This window comes from Canis lupus, chromosome X (genome assembly GCF_048164855.1).
Source record: "Canis lupus baileyi chromosome X, mCanLup2.hap1, whole genome shotgun sequence".
NCBI lineage: Eukaryota > Metazoa > Chordata > Mammalia > Carnivora > Canidae > Canis > Canis lupus.
Window position 1 is genome coordinate 57,591,867 of NC_132876.1, and position 19,732 is coordinate 57,611,598.

A 19,732-nucleotide genomic window follows, 5' to 3' on the forward strand; every position below is an offset into this window, starting at 1 on the left:
CCCTGTGCTCCCAGGCCTGCGCTGTTGGATTTGCGCTTCCAGCCGCGCAGCCCCCTCTCAGCAGAGCTGCCGCCTGAGCCCCTCAGAGCTGCTCCCAGGGCCATGCAGCCCCCTCCGCGCAGAGCCTCTTCCTCTGCTGGAGCCGCCTCCAAGCTGCTCCTGGGGCCGCGCAGCCCCTCTGGCATGGAGCCTCTGCCAGAGCTGCTCCTGAGCTGCTCCCCGTCCAGCCATGCTCGCCCTGCATCCCTTTAGGTAGCTCGGCCTTGGGGTGTGGGGAGCTCTCCCTGGGGCGCAGGTGCTCTGTTAGTGTCCCAGGGAGGCTGAGGGCATCCCCGCCCCTCCTGGGGTCCTGCTCTAACTCCCTGGAGCGCCTTTCCACCAGGGAAGATTGGTGAAGCTTCTACTTCTCTGGGTTGGGGCTCCTGTCCTGGGGGCACTCGCCCAGGCCTTAGCCGGGCTCCTCGCGGGGCTCCTCCCCCTTGGATGCCTTCTCCCCCCCACTTCCTACCTTGATAGAAGCGTGAACTCTTCTCACTGTAGCATTCCAGCTGTTCTCTCTTTAAATCTCAGGCAGGATTTGTAGATTTTCAGGATGATTTGAAGGTTATCTAGGTAATTTGGTGGGGACAGGTGACTTGGGGACCCTACTCTTCTGTCATCTTGCCCCTCCCCTCGTTCCTCTAGTTTACATCTGTTCACAGTAAGTACCTAGTTTGTATATATATGAACATACCTGTTATTTAGCCTTTTTGTCTTGAGTGAAGATGTATGAGGTAAACATTTCTAGGTTTTCAGTTCTTTTTTCTCAGTATTTTAAGATTTTATTCCACTTTCCTTTAGATTCCTTTTTTGCTGTTGAAATTTTGATGTTAGCCGAATTGTTATTTCTTTATGAATATTTCTTTTCTCTCAGGTTGTTTTTAACATAGTTTTTGGTGTTCTACATTTTCACTACAGTGGATTTAAGTGTGTCTTATCTAGCTTCGTATAGGTTGAACCACGTATAATTAACAATATTAAATTGTTTTGATTTTCAATTTCATATGGTTCAAGCAACTTCAATGTATTACCTCTATTTGTGAATTGTCATTTATCATTTTGGAAAGTTATCAGTCAGTATCTTTGCAAATACTGGTTTTCTTCCATTGACTCTCTTCTCACTTTTTTTGGTATCCTAAATAGAAATGTTTTAGGATTTAGTTTCCTAGTAGCTGCCTCGCCACCCATCCTTCCCTAGTTCTTATTTTTGAACCATAAATGGTACCAGGTCTGGAAGGCATGCTTTTAGGCAGCCATAGGACAAAATCCAGAAATGCCAAGTGCCTGCTTAGGAGCTTTGGAAAGGTGCCCTCATTGAGCATTCTAGAAGGAGTGGCTGGGTCTTCTGGGACACCACCCCCCCATCAGGCTCCTTAAAGTAACATCAGCCATTTTTAGATTGTTTCTCTTATCATACCTTCCCACTGGCCCCATGTGAGCCAAGGAACTCACACTGCCTGCCCTCTATCCTTTCCCAGTTCTGCAGGTGGAGATTGATAGTCAAGTATCATTTTCATAAGAATCTTTGTAATAAAATGGTACATTTCTACATCCTCAAAAAAAATCTCTTTCCCAGTTTATTCTCTGTATTGTCTGTGATCTATAGTTTAACCCTCTCATTTTTTTACGTCAATATTGTAATCTTTCATTTGTAGAAGCTCTGCTCCTCCTCTCCCCAAATCTCATTGTTTTTTGATATTCTCATTTGCTTCTTCATTTTTTTCATATACCTTACATTCTGCAATGTATTGTTTCTATTGATTCATGTTATTGGTTTAGTTTCTTATGCCATACTTATCTTTGAGAATTTATATTTGGTTTTAATTTTTGGGAATCTGGGGACCCAAATTAAGGATGCTTTCCTGCAAGGATTATTTGTGTTTGCTTTAGCCAGAAGGCACTAAGATTTGGGACCATTTCAGCTCCTTTCAGGGATCCTCTCTTAATAAAGGAGCCCCAGGCATAGCTCCCACACTGATTAAAATCAGCAACAAGACTTTTTTTAACCTAAAAGGAAAATTTTATTAGAAATGCATCTCTTAGAACAAACCAATAGTTACCGATGGGAGATGGGTGGGGGAATGGGTTAAATAGGTGATGAGGATTAAGGAGTACACTTGTGATGAGCACCAAATATTTTTTTAAAGATTTTATCTATTTATTCATGACAGAGAGGCAGACACTGGCAGAGGGAGAGGGAGAGAAGCAGGCTTCATGCAGGGAGCCTGACTCGAGACTCGATCCCCGGTCTCCAGGATCACACCCCAGGCCGAAGGCAGTGCCACACTGCTGGGCCACCAGGGCTACCCTGAGCACCAAATATTTTATAGAAGTATTAAATCACTATACTGTACACTTGAAACTAAAATTACATTGTATATTAACTGGAATTTAAATAAAAACTTAAAAAATGCATCTCTTAGTGACATGGCTATTTAAAAATATGGTTCATGTATCTTGGAAGAATATAATTTATGGCTAGAACGAAGACTTGCTTTTTTTTTTTAATTGCAGTGTTGTTTTTTTTTCCTTGAAGCTTTTAATTCAGCTCAGGGTTTATTTGTGCTGTGTGTGTGTATTTGGGGTTAAGGAGTTTCTTGTAGACTTTTATTTCTTTCAATCTCAGCAATGCATTAAAAAATAGATTTAAATGTAAAATGTCATTTTTACAAGAGATCCCTTCACAGTATCCAGTCCAGTATACTGTTGGAAGTAGATATTCTCCAGTCCACATTTCTTAACCATGCGGAGGGGAGAATGTTATAAATTTGAAAGTTAATTCTAAATATTGTAGGTCTGTGGATTTTCAGACAAACTCTTCCTCCTCCAGTTACTTGCCAAAGTAGGCATGAATAGTGAGTGTCATTTCCCACAGGTCCAGAGGTCCTCCTATCAATTTAAACCAAGAGGGAGGTTTGTGGTTTTCTTAATCATTCTTTTCCTTTTCCTGTGGCATTGCCTGATTCAAAAGTAGCCATGCTGTTTTCTCTTGTGTTACCACTTGCTACTCAGGCCTACAGAGCTTTTAGGTAAGGAATAAGGACAGAATGAACAGATCACTGGGGAGGGACCAGAAGCTCACTAGTTTCCTTACCATTTTTTGAAAATGACAGTTTTAACCTCATTCCTATTTTTCCACTAAATTCCTTTATTTCCTTTCCTAATTCATATCATATTTACATCTTGTAAATACTATTTGGTGTTTATTTGTTTTTTAAGGGAAAAGACACTGAAAAGTTTTGTTTGTCCTGTATGATTACAAAATTTCAAAATGAGACCTTATATATGTTGAGTCCTGGATAAAGAAGACATTTTTCCCTCTTTTTTAAGATTTATTTGAGAGAGAGCACAAGCAAAAGCAGGGGGGAGGGGCTGAGGAAGACAGAGAGAGAAGCCTACTCTGCATTCAGTACTGAGCTGGGGCTCATTCTCAGTCTTGAGGTCATTACCTGAGTCAAAAATCAAGAGTCAGACACTCAACCAACTGAGCAACCCCGGCACCCCATATCCTTTTTTAAGGCTGGGTTTTTATCAGCCTTCTGTATTTTTTTTTTATCCTCTGTAGAGGGTATCTCAGAATTTTGTGTATTATACAGATTTAATGTTTATTATAAAAATTATACCTCACTCTCTGCAGTTTGAACTGATACTTTTAGAAGATTATATAATTAAATATATATACATATAGATGATTAAAAACAAAAAAATCCATTGTTTTTGAAGTAGTATATCAAACTTTTGGGTGGTTCTTTGGTAATTATAATAAATCTGAGGTCTGTAATGTGTATAAAATATATGCACACGTTGGAGGAGCAAGATGGCGGAAGAGTAGGGTCCCCAAATCACCTGTCCCCACCAAATTACCTAGATAACCTTCAAATCATCCAGAAAATCTACGAATTCGGCCTGAGATTTAAAGAGAGAACAGCTGAAACGCTACAGTGAGAAGAGTTCCTGCTTCTATCAAGGTAGGAAGATGGGGAAAAACAAAAAAACAAAAGGCATCCAAGGGGGAGGGGACCAGCGAGGAGCCGGGCTGAGGCCAGGGCGAGTGTCCCCAGGAAAGGAGAGCTCCAACCCGAAGAAGCAGGAGATGCACCAATCTTCCCGGGTAGAAAGGCGCCCGCAGGGAGTTAAAGCAGGACATCAGGAGGGCGGGGATGTCCTCAGGCTCCCTGGGACACTACCAGACACCTGCAGCGCACCACAGGTGAGTGCCCCGAGCTCCCTAAGGGCTGCAGCGCACACACATTGACCTGGGAGCAGCTCTGAGGGGCTTGGGCGGTGGCTCACGTGGAGGGGGCTGCGCGGCTCCGGAGCAGCTTGGCAGTGGTGGCTACAGCAGAGGAAGAGGCTCCGTGCGGAGGGGACTGCGCGGATCCGGGAGCAGCTCGGGGGGGCTCGGGCGGAGGCTCCGCGGTGAGGCGGCTGCGCGGCCGGGAGCGCGAATCCAACAGCGCAGACCGGGAGCACAGGGAGCCGGGAACAGCCCAAGATCCAAACTCCCCCGGGACACGCAGAGGCCAGGAGGGCCCAGGACAGCAAGGACACTCCTGCCCCAAGCTGAGCAGATAAGCGGCCCCGCCCCGGAGCATCCAGGCCCCTGCAGACTGAGACCTCCAGAGTTCCTGCGGGGGCTGAATCCAGGTTTCCAGAGCTGCCGCAGCCACTGGGGTTGTTCTTCCAGGGGCCTCACGGGGTAAACAACCCCCACTGAGCCCTGCACCAGGCAGACAAGTTCCAGGGGAAGTCAAGGGACTTAAAGTATACAGAATCAGAAGATACTCCCCCATATATTTTTTTTTTCTTTTTGATTTCTGATTTCTTCCCCCACCCCTTTTTTTTCACCTTTCTTTTTCTTTCTTTTTCTTTTCTTCTCTTTTTACCTTTTTTTCTTCCTTTTTTCTTTTTTCTTTTTCTCTTTTCTTTCCTTCTCTCTCTCTCTTTTTCTCCTTTTCCCAATACAACTTGCTTTTGGCCACTCTGCACTGAGCAAAATGACTAGAAGGAAAACCTTACCTCAAAAGAAAGAATCAGAAACAGTCCTCTCTCCCACAGAGTTACAAAATCTGGATTACAATTCAATGTCAGAAAGCCAATTCAGAAGCACTATTATACAGCTACTGGTGGCTCTAGAAAAAAGCATAAAGGACTCAAGAGACTTCATGAATGCAGAATTTAGATCCAATCAGGCAGAAATTAAAAATCAATTGAATGATATACAATCCAAACTAGAACTCCTAACGACGAGGGTTACCGTGGTGGAAGAACGAGTGAGTGACATAGAAGACAAGTTGAGAGCAAAGAGGGAAACTGAGGAAAATAGAGACAATTAAAAGACCATGAAGACAGATTAAGGGAAATAAACGACAGCCTGAGGAAGAAAAACTTAGTTTAATTGGGGTTCCCCAGGGCGCCAAAAGGGCCTGAGGGCCAGAATATGTATTTGAACAAATCATAGCTGAAAACTTTCCTAATCTGGGAAGGGAAATAGGCATTCAGATCCAGGAAATAGATCCCCCCTAAAATCAGTAAAAACCGTTCAACAACTCGATATTTAATAGTGAAGATTGCAAATTCCAAAGATAAAGAGAAGATCCTTAAAGCAGCAAGAGACATGAAATCCCTGACTTTTACGGGGAAGGAATATTAGGGTAACAGCAAACCTCTCCACAGAGACCTGGCAGGCCAGAAAGGGCTGGCAGGATATATTCAGGTCCTAAATGAGAAGAACATGCAACCAAGAATACTTTATCCAGCAAGGCTCTCGTTCAAAATGGAAGGAGAGATAAAGAGCTTCCAAGACAGGCAGGAACTGAAAGAATATGTGACCTCCAAAGCAGCTCTGCAAGAAATTTTAAGGGGACTCTTAAAATTCCCCTTTAAGAAGAAGTTCAGTGGAACAATCCACAAAAACAAGGACTGAATAGATATCATGATGACACTAAACTCCTATCTGTCAATAGTAACTCTGAACGTGAACGGGCTTGATGACCCCATCAAAAGGCGCAGGGTTTCAGACTGAATAAAAAAGCAGGACCCATCTATTTGCTGTCGACAAGAGACTCATTTTAGACAGAAGGACACCTACAGCCTGAAAATAAAAAGTTGGAGAACCATTTACCATTCGAATGGTCCTCAAAAGAAAGCAGGGGTAGCCATCCTTATATCAGATAAACTAAAATTTACCCCGAAGACTGTAGTGAGAGATGAAGAGGGACACTATCTCATACTTAAAGGATCTATCCAACAAGAGGACTTAACAATCCTCAATATATATGCCCCGAATGTGGGAGCTGCCAAATATTTAAACCAATTAATAACCAAAGTGAAGAAATACTTAGATAATAATACTCTTATACTTGGTGACTTCAATCTGGCTCTTTCTACCCTCGATAGGTCTTCTAAGCACAACATCTCCAAAGAAACGAGAGCTTTAAATGATACACTGGACCAGATGGATTTCACAGATATCTACAGAACTTTACATCCAAACTCAACTGAATACACATTCTTCTCAAGTGCACATGGAACTTTCTCCAGAATAGACCACATACTGGGTCACAAATCGGGTCTGAACCGATACCAAAAGATTGGGATCGTCCCCTGCATATTCTCAGACCATAATGCCTTGAAATTAGAACTAAATCACAACAAGAAGTTTGGAAGGAGCCCAAACACGTGGAGGTTAAGGACCATCCTACTAAATGATGAAAGTGTCAAACAGGAAATTAAGGAAGAATTAAAAAGATTCATGAGAACTAATGAGAATGAAGATACAACCGTTCAAAATCTTTGGGATGCAGCAAAAGCAGTCCTAGGGGGAAATACATCGCAATACAAGCATCCATTCAAAAACTGGAAAGAACTCAAATACTAAACCTAACCTTACACATAAAGGAGCTAGAGAAAAAACAGCAGATGGACCCTACACCCAGTAGAAGAAGAGAGTTAATTAAAATTCGAGCAGAACTCAGTGAAATCGAGACCAGAAGAACTGTGGAACAGATCAACAAAACCAGGAGTTGGTTCTTTGAAAGAATTAATAAGATAGATAATCCTTTAGCCAACCTTATTAAAAAGAAGAGAGAGAAGACTCAAATTAATAAAATCATGAATGAGAAAGGAGAGATCACTACCAACACCAAGGAAATACAAACGATTTTAAAAACATATTATGAACAGCTATACGCCAATAAATTAGGCAATCTGGAAGAAATGGACACATTCCTGGAAGGTCACAAACTACCAAAGCTGGAACAAGAAGAAATAAAAAACCTGAACGGGCCAATAACCAGGGAGGAAATTGAAGCAGTCATCAAAACCTCCCAAACACAAGAGTCCAGGGCCAGATGGCTTCCCAGGGGAATTGTATCAAACGTTTAAAGAAGAACTCATACCTATTCTCCTAAAGCTGTTTGGAAAGATAGAAAGAGATGGAGTACTTCCAAATTCGTTCTATGAGGCCAGCATCACCTTAATTCCAAAACCAAAGTCCCCACCAAAAAGGAGAATTACAGACCAATATCCCTGATGAACATGGATGCAAAAATTCTCAACAAGATACTAGCCAATAGGATCCAACAGCACATTAAGAAAATTATTCACCATGACCAAGTAGGATTTATCCCCGGGACACAAGGCTTGTTCAACACCCGTAAAACAATCAATGTGCTTCATCATATCAGCAAGAGAAAAACCAAGAACCATATGATTGTCTCAATAGAAGCAGAGAAAGCATTTGACGAAATACAGCACCTATTCCTGATCAAAACTCTCCAGAGTGTAGGGATAGAGGGAACTTTCCTCAACATCTTAAAAGCCATCTACGAAAAGCCCACAGCAAATATCATTCTCAATGGGGAAGCACTGGGAGCCTTTCCCCTAAGATCAGGAACAAGACAGGGATGTCCACTCTCATCACTGCTATTCAACATAGTACTGGATGTCCTAGCCTCAGCAATCAGGCAACAAAAAGACATTAAAGGCATTCAAATTGGCAAAGAAGATGTCAAACTCTCCCTCTTCGCCGATGACATGATACTCTACATAGAAATCCCAAAAGCCTCCACCCCATGATTGCTAGAACTGATACAGCAATTCGGTAGCGTGGCAGGATACAAAATCAATGCCCAGAAATCAGTGGCATTACTATTCACTAACAATGAGACTGAAGAAAGAGAAATTAAGGAGACAATCCCATTTACAATTGCACCCAAAAGCATAAGATACCTAGGAATAAACCTAACCAAAGAGGTAAAGGATCTATACCCTAAAAACTATAGAACACTTCTGAAAGAAATTGAGTAAGATACAAAGAGATGGAAAAATATTCCATGCTCATGGATTGGCAGAATTAATATTGTGAAAAGGTCAATGTTACCCAGGGCAATTTACACGTTTAATGCAATCCCTATCAAAATACCATGGACTTTCTTCAGAGAGTTAGAACAAATTATTTTAAGATTTGTGTGGAATCAGAAAAGACCCCGAATAGCTAGGGGAATTGTAAAAAAGAAAACCATAGCTGGGAGCATCACAATGCCAGATTTCAGGTTGTCCTACCAAGCTGTGGTCCTCAAGACAGTGTGGTACTGGCACAAAAACAGACACATAGATCAATGGAACAGAAGAGAGAACCCAGAAGTGGACCCTGAACTTTATGGTCAACTAATATTCAATAAAGGAGGAAAGACTATCCACTGGAAGAAAGACAGTCTCTTCAATAAATGGTGCTGGGAAAATTGGACATCCACATGCAGAAGAATGAAACTAGACCACTCTCTTTCACCATACACAGAGATAAACTCAAAATGGATGAAAGATCTAAATGGGAGACAAGATTCCATCCAAATCCTAGAGGAGAACACAGGCAACACCCTTTTTGAACTTGGCCACAGTAACTTTTTGCAAGGTACATCCACGAAGGCAAAAGAAACAAAAGCAAAAATGAACTATTGGGACTTCATCCAGATAAGATGCTTTTGCACAGCAAAGGATACAGTCAACCTACAGAATGGGAGAAGATATTTGCAAATGACATATCAGATAAAGGGCTAGTTTCCAAGATTTATAAAGAATTTATTAAACTCAACACCAAAGAAACAAACAATCCAATCATGAAATGGGCAAAAGACATGAACAGAAATCTCACAGAGGAAGACATAGACATGGTCAACATGCACATGAGAAAATGCTCTGCATCACTTGCCATCAGGGAAATACAAATCAGAACCATAATGAGATACCACCTCACACCAGTGAGAATGGGGAAAATTAACAAGGCAGGAAACCACAAATGTTGGAGAGGATGCGGAGAAAAGGGAACCCTCTTACACTGTTGGTGGGAATGTGAACTGGTGCAGCCACTCTGGAAAACTGTGTGGAGGTTCCTCAAAGAGTTAAAAATAGACCTGCCCTACGACCCAGCAATTGCACTGTTGGGGATTTACCCCAAAGATTCAGATGCAATGAAACACTGGGACACCTGCACCCCGATGTTTCTAGCATCAATGTCCACAATAGCCAAACTGTGGAAGGAGCCTTGGTGTCCGTCGAAAGATGAATGGATAAAGAAGATGTGGTTTATGTATACAATGGAATATTACTCAGCCATTAGAAACGACAAATACCCACCATTTGCTTCAACGTGAATGGAACTGGAGGATATTATGCTGAGTGAAGTAAGTCAATCGGAGAAGGACAAACAGTGTATGTTCTCATTCATTTGGGGAATATAAATAATAGTGAAAGGGAATATAAGGGAAGGGAGAAGAAATGTGTGGGAAATATCAAAAAGGGCGACAGAACATGAAGACTCCTAACTCTGGGAAACGAACTAGGGGTGTGGAAGGGGAGGAGGGCAGGGGGTGGGGATGAGTGGGTGATGGGCACTGAGGGGGACACTTGGAGGGATGAGCACTGGTGTTATTCTGTTTGCTGGTAAATTGAACACCAATAACAAATTAATTTATTAAAAAAATATGCACACCTAAACACACTCATGTATGTGAATTAAATAAAAATGTATTATCCTAGGGATCATAACTTAATTTTTTATTTGACTCCTTGCATCATAGTTGATAATTTCATATAAATGTTGTTTTGTTTATATCCTAAATAGTAACACCTCTACCATCTATACATCATAGCCTACACTTTTTATCACCAGGTTATCAGAATTAAGTGTCACCTGTTCTGTGATTTCTAACCCCAATTCTATATTCTCTTTTAATATAAGCCTAAGCATTTCTCAGCCAGTTACAGTGAGTACTCATCAAGGCTACTGTTATAAATGGCATGCATGCATATTTATGTGCAGATTCAAAGACATTTGTCAGTCATATCCTTGCATTCTAAATGAATTCTGCTTAAACAATATAAAACAGGTTAACCACTGGAGATAACTTTCATGAATAAACACTCTTTGAGTTTTTTATCCTTTTAAATAAGTAGATTTTTTTTTAAAGATTTATTTATTTGAGAGAGAGCGAGTGAAAATGAGCAAGCATGGAGAGGGGCAGAAGGGGACAAGCTGACTCTCCACTCAGCAGGGAGCCAGGCTTTGGGCTCCATCCCAGGACCCTGAGATCATGACCTGAGCTGAAATTAAGAGTCAGATGCTTAACCCATTGAGCCACCCAGGCACCCGACAATTTTTAAACATTTTCTGAAAAAATTAAAAGGAGATAGTTAATAAAAATATTGTTATTTTGAGGGATTTTAAAAAAATACTTGTGGTATTTTTCAGCTTTTAACAACTTGTAATTTGCTATGATTTCTTCTTACTGTCAATACATAGTCACTTTCTAAAAGGCGAGAATAAGGGCCATTCTTTTTTTTTTTTTTCTTTAAAGATTTTACTTACTCATTCACGAGAGACACAGAGAGAGAGTCAGAGACATAGGCAGAGAGAGAAGCAGGCCCCGTGCAAGGAAGCCCGATGTGGGACTGGATCCTGGGACTCCAGGATCATGCCCTGGTCCGAATGCAGACATTCAACCGCTGAGCCACCCAGGCATCCCAGTAAGGGCCATTCTTACAGTATTCTTAGAAATATGTTCCAATTCTGTGCCCAGTAAGAAATACTAGTTTAGATGAATAAAGAAATTCTTTCAACTTCCTACATTTTACCTAATAGTTAAAGGTAAAATAAGAAAACATCACAGCAAAAAATTTCCCCTTCACCCCTACAATTTGTAAGTGTATGTTTGATAAACACTAATGCAGTTAAGCCCAGTAGCAGGTTTTATATGTTTTGGAGGCTAGTTAGCATTCCTGTGTTTCATGCTCCTAACCCCATTGGTTCCTCCCCCCAGTGTCATAGGTCGAACTCCATGATACACCTAAAAATGTCAGTGTGGAAACTGGACCTATATCTAATTGGTAGATTTGACCAGTCCAAATTGTTATGTATAAAGTTTGATTATTGAATTGAGCCTTAAATATTTGAAATTAAATGTTATAAAATTATCAGAGTGAATTCAACAGAAGCATTAATAAAATGAACATTGAGTGCATAAATCTTATGGTTAAGTAAGAAATATTCTCATTGTGGATCACTACACACTATTGTTTTGCAACACTGCAGCTAAGAAGAGCAACAGTGAGATATGGTGTGCCAAAGTTTCTTAATCTAGGACCAGGAGTCCTTTGAATTTATATTATGATATTATATGTGTGTCTTTATGAAAGGAATTCATAGTTTCATCAGATTTTCTTAGTCATCCATGACCTAAAAAACAAGGATTGAGAATTATTGTTATGAATTTTCAACAAAAGAAAACATTATTTTTTGCTCAGGTAATCATTCCTTAAGAGCTTATGAAAGAAGTCCTAAAGAGTTTATAACAGAGGTGCTTCTGGAGTATAAAGATGGGAGAGGGACGGGAAAGCTAGGAAAATGTTGCTATTGGAACATAATTTACAGGCACCTCTTTAGATAGATGCAAGCAGATATTTATGCTCTAGTGTTGTGAAGAAGTAGTTAAGTACAGCAAAATGAGCAAGTGGGTAATCCTGGTTCTCCCATTTACTAGCTGTATATTCTTGGGCCAGTAAATTAACCTTTCTGCTCCAGTCTCCTCATTTTTTTATGGGAATAATAGTGGCTACCTCATAGGTTGTAAGGATTAAAATTAACATCTAGAAAGTGGTTAAAACATTGATTGCTTTAGTGTACTACATAAGTGTTAGCTGTTATTACTCCTAGTATGATTATTATAATTGTTGTTGCTGCTGCTGCTGTTGTAGAATGCCATCAGGGTAAGTATGAGGCTGAATCAGGGACTGAGCCAGATTTAATATTCTAATATAGTAGGTTGGCAAATTTTTTTTGTAAAGGGTCAGATAGTAAATAGTTTTGGCTTTGTAAGACCTGCGGTCTCCATTGAAACTATTTGTAGTCATAGGCAGTATGTAAAAGGATGGACATTGCTTTGTTCTAGAAACTTTATTTACAGAGTAGGTGGCAGGTTTTCTGACCCCAGTTTAATCCATTCAATAGTCTTTTGTCTATCAAATATAATAATAATATCTATATTTCTGATTCATGAGAGACACACACACACACAGAGAGGCAGAGACACAGGCAGAGGGAAAAGCAGGCTCCATGCAGGGAGCCTGACGTGGGACTCGATCCTGGTGCTAAAGGCGGTGCTAAACCACTGAGCCACTTGGGTTGCCCCAATAATAATATTTTTAAAAAACTCTGGTATTAGGGAGTATTACAAGATTGCCTCAATGTAATGCCTGGTGTATATTAGTCATTCATTAAGTATATGATGGATAAATTAATGAATTGCAAAAAAAAAAATGTGTGTCAAAGAAGTAGTAGAGCAGTGTTTTCAAGTTTTCACCTGTGTCAGAATTTAACCTCATTACTGGGCCCCATTCCCGGAGTTTCTGACTTTTAGATCTGGTGGGAAGCCTGAAAATTTGCATTTCTAATGAGTTTCCAAGTGTTGCTGGTTGTCTAGGGAACATAGCTGAAGAGTAAGTAACCAGGGTAACTTGGTTACCTCTCTGGGCCCAATTCTGATCATGAAGAAAAGGATTTAGAGTGACAGAAAAGTTGTGAAGAAGCATCTATGTCATTTGTTGTAAATTTGATTATTTTCCTTTTTTCCCATTTAATTCAACAGCTATTTTTCAAAGCCTCCATTTTCTTCAGAGTACTCTCTCAGGTGTAGTAGATACATATGAAAAAGAATACGACATAGACTTTGATGTTAATGTCAAGAGTGTTACTCTAGTTGAGGAAAGAAAATGCACACTTATGAACCAAGTACAGAATAAGAAAATATATTTCATCAGGTTCCAGAATACATAATGTAGGTATGAATGACATCAGTATTCAGAAATGATCAGTTTAGAGATAAGAGACAATTTAATCAAGGCACACAAGAGTATACTTTGATGGAGTTACAGAATCTCAGACTGCTCAGTTAACCTATTCATTTCCAGAAAAGAGCAACAAAACTGGGTTCTATCTGAGCCAAGATACCATCAGTAAGTGGGCTGTCCCGTACATAATAGAATGTTTAGCGGCAGGGAGAATAAAATATTCTTGCAGTTCTTTCTTACAATCTTACTACTCAATTTTTGGTTCTATGATCTGGAACTATGCAAAAATTCTTAAAGGACCAGAGCATTTTAAAAGATCTTGACATTTGAATCAGTGGAATAATTTATTCAGGTAATTTTAGCACAGTTCCCGACATATATAAGATACTAAATAGCCATTATAAAGCAAATCTTGGGTAACATATAATCTTAATAGAGAAAAAATAAAAATACTAAAAAAAATTAGAAAACCCACTTTTGTAAAGAAATACAACCCCGGTTCCCCACCCTCAAATTCCACCCCTAGAGTTAAGCATTGTTCAGTTGCATATCTTCCCATCTTTCCCATGCTTATACAGGCATCTATGTATAAATGCATACTTGCATACTATATATACATACACACTTAAAAAAATTTTAATGGTGGGATCTTTGGGTGACTCGGTTAAGCATCTGCCTTTGGCTTAGGTCATGATCCTGGGGTCCTGGGATCAGGCCCATGCTGGGCTCCCTGCTTGGCAGGGAGTCTGCTTCTCATCTTCCTACTGCCCTTCCTCCCTGCTTGTGCTTGCTCACTCTCTATGAAATAAATAAAATCTTTAAAAAATTTTGATGGCTGAGTAATGGAGATATATATATATAATGGTTCATTTAACCATTTTCCTTTTGTTGGTATTACCATGCTAAAATTAAAATTATGTCTTTATTATATAAGAAATATATAACTTCATATGTAGAAATTTTTTTATTTAGCTATCTTCAGTTATAGCATAAGCAAATTCACAGCCATCCTTTTAAAAACATGTATCTGACAGCTTAAAATAGATAGCATTGGAAGGCTGGGTATAGTAAGAGGAGTTCTTCAAATTCAGAGCCTTAACCTGGCATCCAATACCTGGAATTAGTCATCTGGGTTTGGGGTGAATACTCTGAAGTTGCATGCCAAATTCTGCATGTGTGATATACATGGTTGCATTTTTCTAGGAAGGGGGTTTTATCATTATATCAAAGGAGTTTGTCACCTCCCAAGAAGGTTAAGAACCACAGAGATGCACTATCTCAAATGAGAACTGCCCTTATTAAATTAGAAGAGCAATGTTGAGTATGTTAACCAAAAGGTTTTCTTCCCAAAAGTTGGAGGGTATCTTTTGCATACAATTTTAAAGACAGCCCTCTAGTTAATAATGGCATAGAAATGATACATAAGGTATAAAATGTAAACCTGATTATGTTTGTATGATCATTTGTTTGTTTTTCCCTTGAGGAGTATTGTGTGGGATAAACAGCAGGGTGGTGAGATAATCCATCATTTTGAAACCTGTTCTCTGGTGATGGATGGATAGATTGGTAAAGTAACTCAATAATCTCCATTTTTTTCCCAAGGTTATTCATAGATCGTTGAACATTGTCCTTAATAAAGCAGTGGAATGTTTCTGTGTCCTTGCCTGCATTATTCCTCAGGTTGTGACAGGAAAAGGCTTTTAATTTGGAAATAACTTATTATTAAAACTTATATGAGTGTGTGGTGCTGGAGCATTTATTGTGACTCTCATGAATATATTAGAAATACAATGGCTCCCCAAATTACATAGTTTGAGTTTTTATTTTAGTAATAGCCTCCTTCAATTCTAAAAATTCAGATACTAGATTATCCTCACACATAGATATTAAAAACTTGCCCAGTTATTTTCTCCCCAGGTTAAATAATACATACTCCAGATCTTAAAATAATTCTAATAACTTGTATCAGAGTGAAAGATGGCTGGCTTCAGATAAAGCAAGAATGATAATTGAATTAAGTCCGGTGTTTGAAGCTGAGATTTTAGGTTGATTAAATTGAAAGGTAACACTGTGTTACTGTATAGATTAACTTTTTAAGAATAATTCAAAACAGTTCTTGAACTCTCTTTGGAACCAATGTACTTTTGTGCGAGTGTAATAGAAATTAGTACGTGAAATGTATTTATTTTCAAGCCAATTCAAAAAACAAAGCCCTGAAGGCAGCCAAATTACAAAGATCTAAGGCTTTACTTGTTGGCAAGTATAAGTCTATGTTAGACAGCTGGATTTCCATGTGTTCTCTACTATTCTCCTGTTTAAGTTGTTTTTTTCTTCCAAAGTGATCCAATTAGTGTGATTGCATAGAATTTTAATGAAGCTGTTCATTTCCAAGTTTTTCATCAATTCGCTTTCTACTTGGTAGAGAATGCTCAAAAACTATTTTTATAAAATTCCTCGTCTTGTTTTATGAAACTTACAAGATTTTCATTTGTTATAAAAGTATCAGTCTCAGAATTAAATTCTGATTCTAGCTCTGTCATGTTATTTGCATGAACTTGAACATGTCATTTAAATTCTCAGAGCCTCTGTTGTTTTGCCTATATAATGGAAATGGTAATTAAATCTAATCCTAACTTCTGCCCTGGGCTACTGTGAGACTTAAATGTGATGATGTTAGGGAAAGTGCATTCAAGATTGTCTAACACCAAGTAGGGTATTATAACATAAGAGTTGTATGACTTCATACTCTTGGTATTTGGAATGAATGTTTTTATAATTACTGAAACATATAGACTCTTCAGTTTATACAAACAAGATATGGTATTTAGAATTTAATTATGTAATTAAATTGTCTTATACTATGTCTATTGATAGATATATTTGCTATATATAAAATATAGTTCTCTCTATGTCTCCTATAGTTTACTGTGTATAGCCTTTTACAAAATGAGTATGCTATAATTTTTTCCTTACTACTGAATTTGGTATATTTTACTCATATGTAGTTAATCGCTTCAATAGTACTGCTTGGATCTTTGTCACATAGTAGGTGCTTAATAAATTACTTATTTAAAAAATCAAATTAGAACTTACATGGAAAGAAATTAAATATTGCAGGACAGAAACTATTCTTTTTTCATGTACTAGAGAAATGATTTGTAAAAGAGAACTCTGTGTTGGAGCTGAAATTACTATAGCTTTTAACCATTCCTCTTCCTTATTTTTCTCTATCCCTTCATGCCTCAACCTCTCCCCAAATTAGGCAGTAGGTTCTCCTTGCTCAATATAATGAAATTGAATAAAAGTTTTGTCCAAAAAGTGTCATTTCCATGTGGTAAAACTTGACTGATTTTAATATCACCAAGTCAGAATTCAAAATAATTTGAATGTTTTTACTTTGTACTCTGTTTGTAAACAGTTTGCTAAACAAATGAATAATATAAACAGGAAAGTATATGTAGCCTACTCAAGAAACCAAACTAATTGCAGCTGTTTGTAAATGACTCCTGCAGGCTTTTTCATGCACACTTGAAAGTCATAAACCTGTCATTTATAATTTACACCTACACTAGTATCCCTGCATTATTTCATACAAATGCACATGTATTTGTAAACAGCCATTATCTTTCAACTTTTTTTGCTTTCCCATGTGGAGTACTAAAATTTTTTTATTTAAATTTTAGTTAACATAGAGTACAATATTGGTTTCACGAGTAGAATTCAGTGATTCATCACTTACATACAAAACCCAGTGCTCATCACAAGTGCCCTCTTTAATATCCATCACCCATCTAGCCCATCCTCCATCCACCTCCATCGTCCCTGTTTGTTCTCTATTGTTAAGAGTCTCTTGTAGTTTGTTTCCCTCTGCCCCCGCCCCTATCTGGAATTTTTAAAAGAAAAATGGGATTCACAGTATGGCTCTTTTTCTTTTGACTGTGTTAGAATTTGAAAATACTCATTCTTGAGTCTACAGTCTTAATCATGGTCCTATATGCATACACCCATATTCTTCAGGTACATTTAAAAATAGAAGGAATGAACTCTAAGCTTTTGAATAATGCACATTTATTGAATTAACAATTAATCTTGATCCTAATTTATGTTTTAATGTATCCTGAGAGGTAGCATGGTATAGTTGTTAAGAGTAGAGACCCTTGAAAAGAGAAATGAGGCCAGAGCTGCGGGTGCTTTTTCTGCCCGCGGTGTCTCAGATTCATTCTTAAGGAACTGAGAACTTAATCTTCCAAAATGTCAAAAAGACCATCTTATGCCCCAACTCCCACCCCAGCTCCTGCAACACAAATGACCAGCACACCAGGGTTTGTGGGATACAGTCCATACAGTCATCTCGCCTACAACAGCTACAGGCTGGGAGAGAACCCGGGCACCAACAGCCAGGTCACAGCATCCTCTGGTATTACAATTCCAAAACCCCCAAAGCCACTGGATAAGCCGCTGATGCCCTACATGAGGTACGGCGGAAAGGTCTGGGACCAAGTAAAAGCTTCTAATGCTGACCTAAAGTTGTGGGAGATTGGCAAGATTATTGGTGGCATGTGGTGAGGTCTCACTGATGAAGAAAAACAATATTCAAATGAATATGAAGCAGAAAAGACGAGTACAATGAATCTATGAAGGCCCATCATAATTCCCACACATACCTTGCTTACATAAATCCAAAAAGTCATGCAGAAGCTGCTTTAGAGAAAGAAAGTCGGTAGAGATAGTCTCGCATGGAGACAGGAGAACCTTACATGAGCATTCAACCTGCTGAAGATCCAGAGGATTATGATGATGGCTTTTCAAAGAAACATACAGCCACCGCCTCATCAGTGAAATCCTTAGAGTGTAGTTCCAGACGTTCGGTCAGTTGTCACAACAGCTAGAATGCAGGTCCTCAAATAACAGGTCCGGTCCTTAATGTTTCATCAGCAAAACCTAGAAGCCGAACTTCCTCAGAGAGGTGACACCAGGAGAAGAAGTTCCTGGAAAGCAAAGATTCATTTAACAGTGAACTTGAAAGGTTGTGTGGTTTGATATTATAAGTGAATATGGAAAAGATTACCACTGAAATTGCACAGGCAGAAGAACAGGCTTGCAAAGGCATGAGGAAAGGGACAAAGAGGTGGCAGAGCAAGCTGAACTTAGAGCAGCATAGTTCCTGAGGAAGAGGCCCCTGCTAGTAAGAACCAGGAGAAGAAAGACGATGAAAGCATCCCTATGAAGACCGAGAAGAAAGACGCACATTGAAGAAGCAATGGAAAGCCAACAGAACGGTGAAGAAGGCACGTCTACTCCTGAGGACAAGGAGAGCAGGCAGGTGGGGGTGGATAGTATGGTTGAAGAAGGAAGAGACCAGTGATAGTAACACTGGCTCAGAGAGCAGCAGTGCAACAGTGGAGGAGCCACCGACAGACCCCACGCCAGAAAATGAGAAGAAAGAATAAATGTTGCCTTGTTTTATGTGTTCTAAATACTTTTTTAAATGAAAAAAAAATGTTTGTTTGTTTGTTTTTTTTGAGTTTAAAAAAAGGAGTAGAGACTCTTTTACCAGACTTTCGGTTTGAATCCTGGCTCTTCCACTTACCTACTGGATAAATCTTCTATTTTGTGTTTCTTCCTTTATAAAAAGGGAATAACAGTAATATCTACCTCTTAGAGTTTTTATGAGTTTAAAGAAAATTATACTGTAGAGTATAATTTGTGCCAGTACCTGGCACAAATAAGCATAGCATGACTCTTATATAAAGTAAAATAATTTCCAAACTGTGTTAATTTTCCTGTGCATATATGAATTCACATCCTTTGGTATAGTGGAGTGGTCCCAAATGCCTCATAGGTTGAGAGCCAGACTTCTGACTGTAGTGTTTCCACCTTCCATGATGTTTTCTAAATCAAAACTTTACTGTCAGCCTGTAGTCTTCTCACAGAGGTGGATGTACCAGGATTAGAGCTGCTACTGTCTAAAATCTATTGCAGTGTACCTATTCCTCTCCCTGGAATTAGTTTTTTTGTTTCCCGCTTATTTTGTGAGATTAAATATATTCCTTTCAACAAGCAAATACAGATGAAAACCAGCATTAATTTTCATTGTACTCCTAAAGTAGAAATAAAAACCACTATGGAGGGATGTTTGTGTGGCTCAGCAGTTGAGTATCTGCCTTTGGCTCAGGTCATGATCCTGGGGTCCCGGATCGAATCCCACATCAGGCTCCCTGAAGGGAGTCTGCTTCCCCCTCTGCCTGTGTCTCTGCCTCTCTCTTTCTGTGTCTGTCATGAATAAATAAGGAAAATCTAAAACCCACTATGGAGTGGTTTTCTAGGATATGAATATTTTAATGCTCAA

The 19,732-nt window shown here is 39.2% G+C and overlaps 1 protein-coding gene and 1 pseudogene across 4 annotated transcripts in view; both read left to right on the forward strand.

Moving 5' to 3' along the window:
• CHM (CHM Rab escort protein) overlaps window positions 1-19,732 on the forward strand; it is a 243,980-nt gene that overhangs the window by 121,058 nt on the left and 103,190 nt on the right. The window lies entirely within an intron of this gene.
• LOC140627601 (SWI/SNF-related matrix-associated actin-dependent regulator of chromatin subfamily E member 1 pseudogene) lies at window positions 6,446-18,931 on the forward strand (annotated as a pseudogene).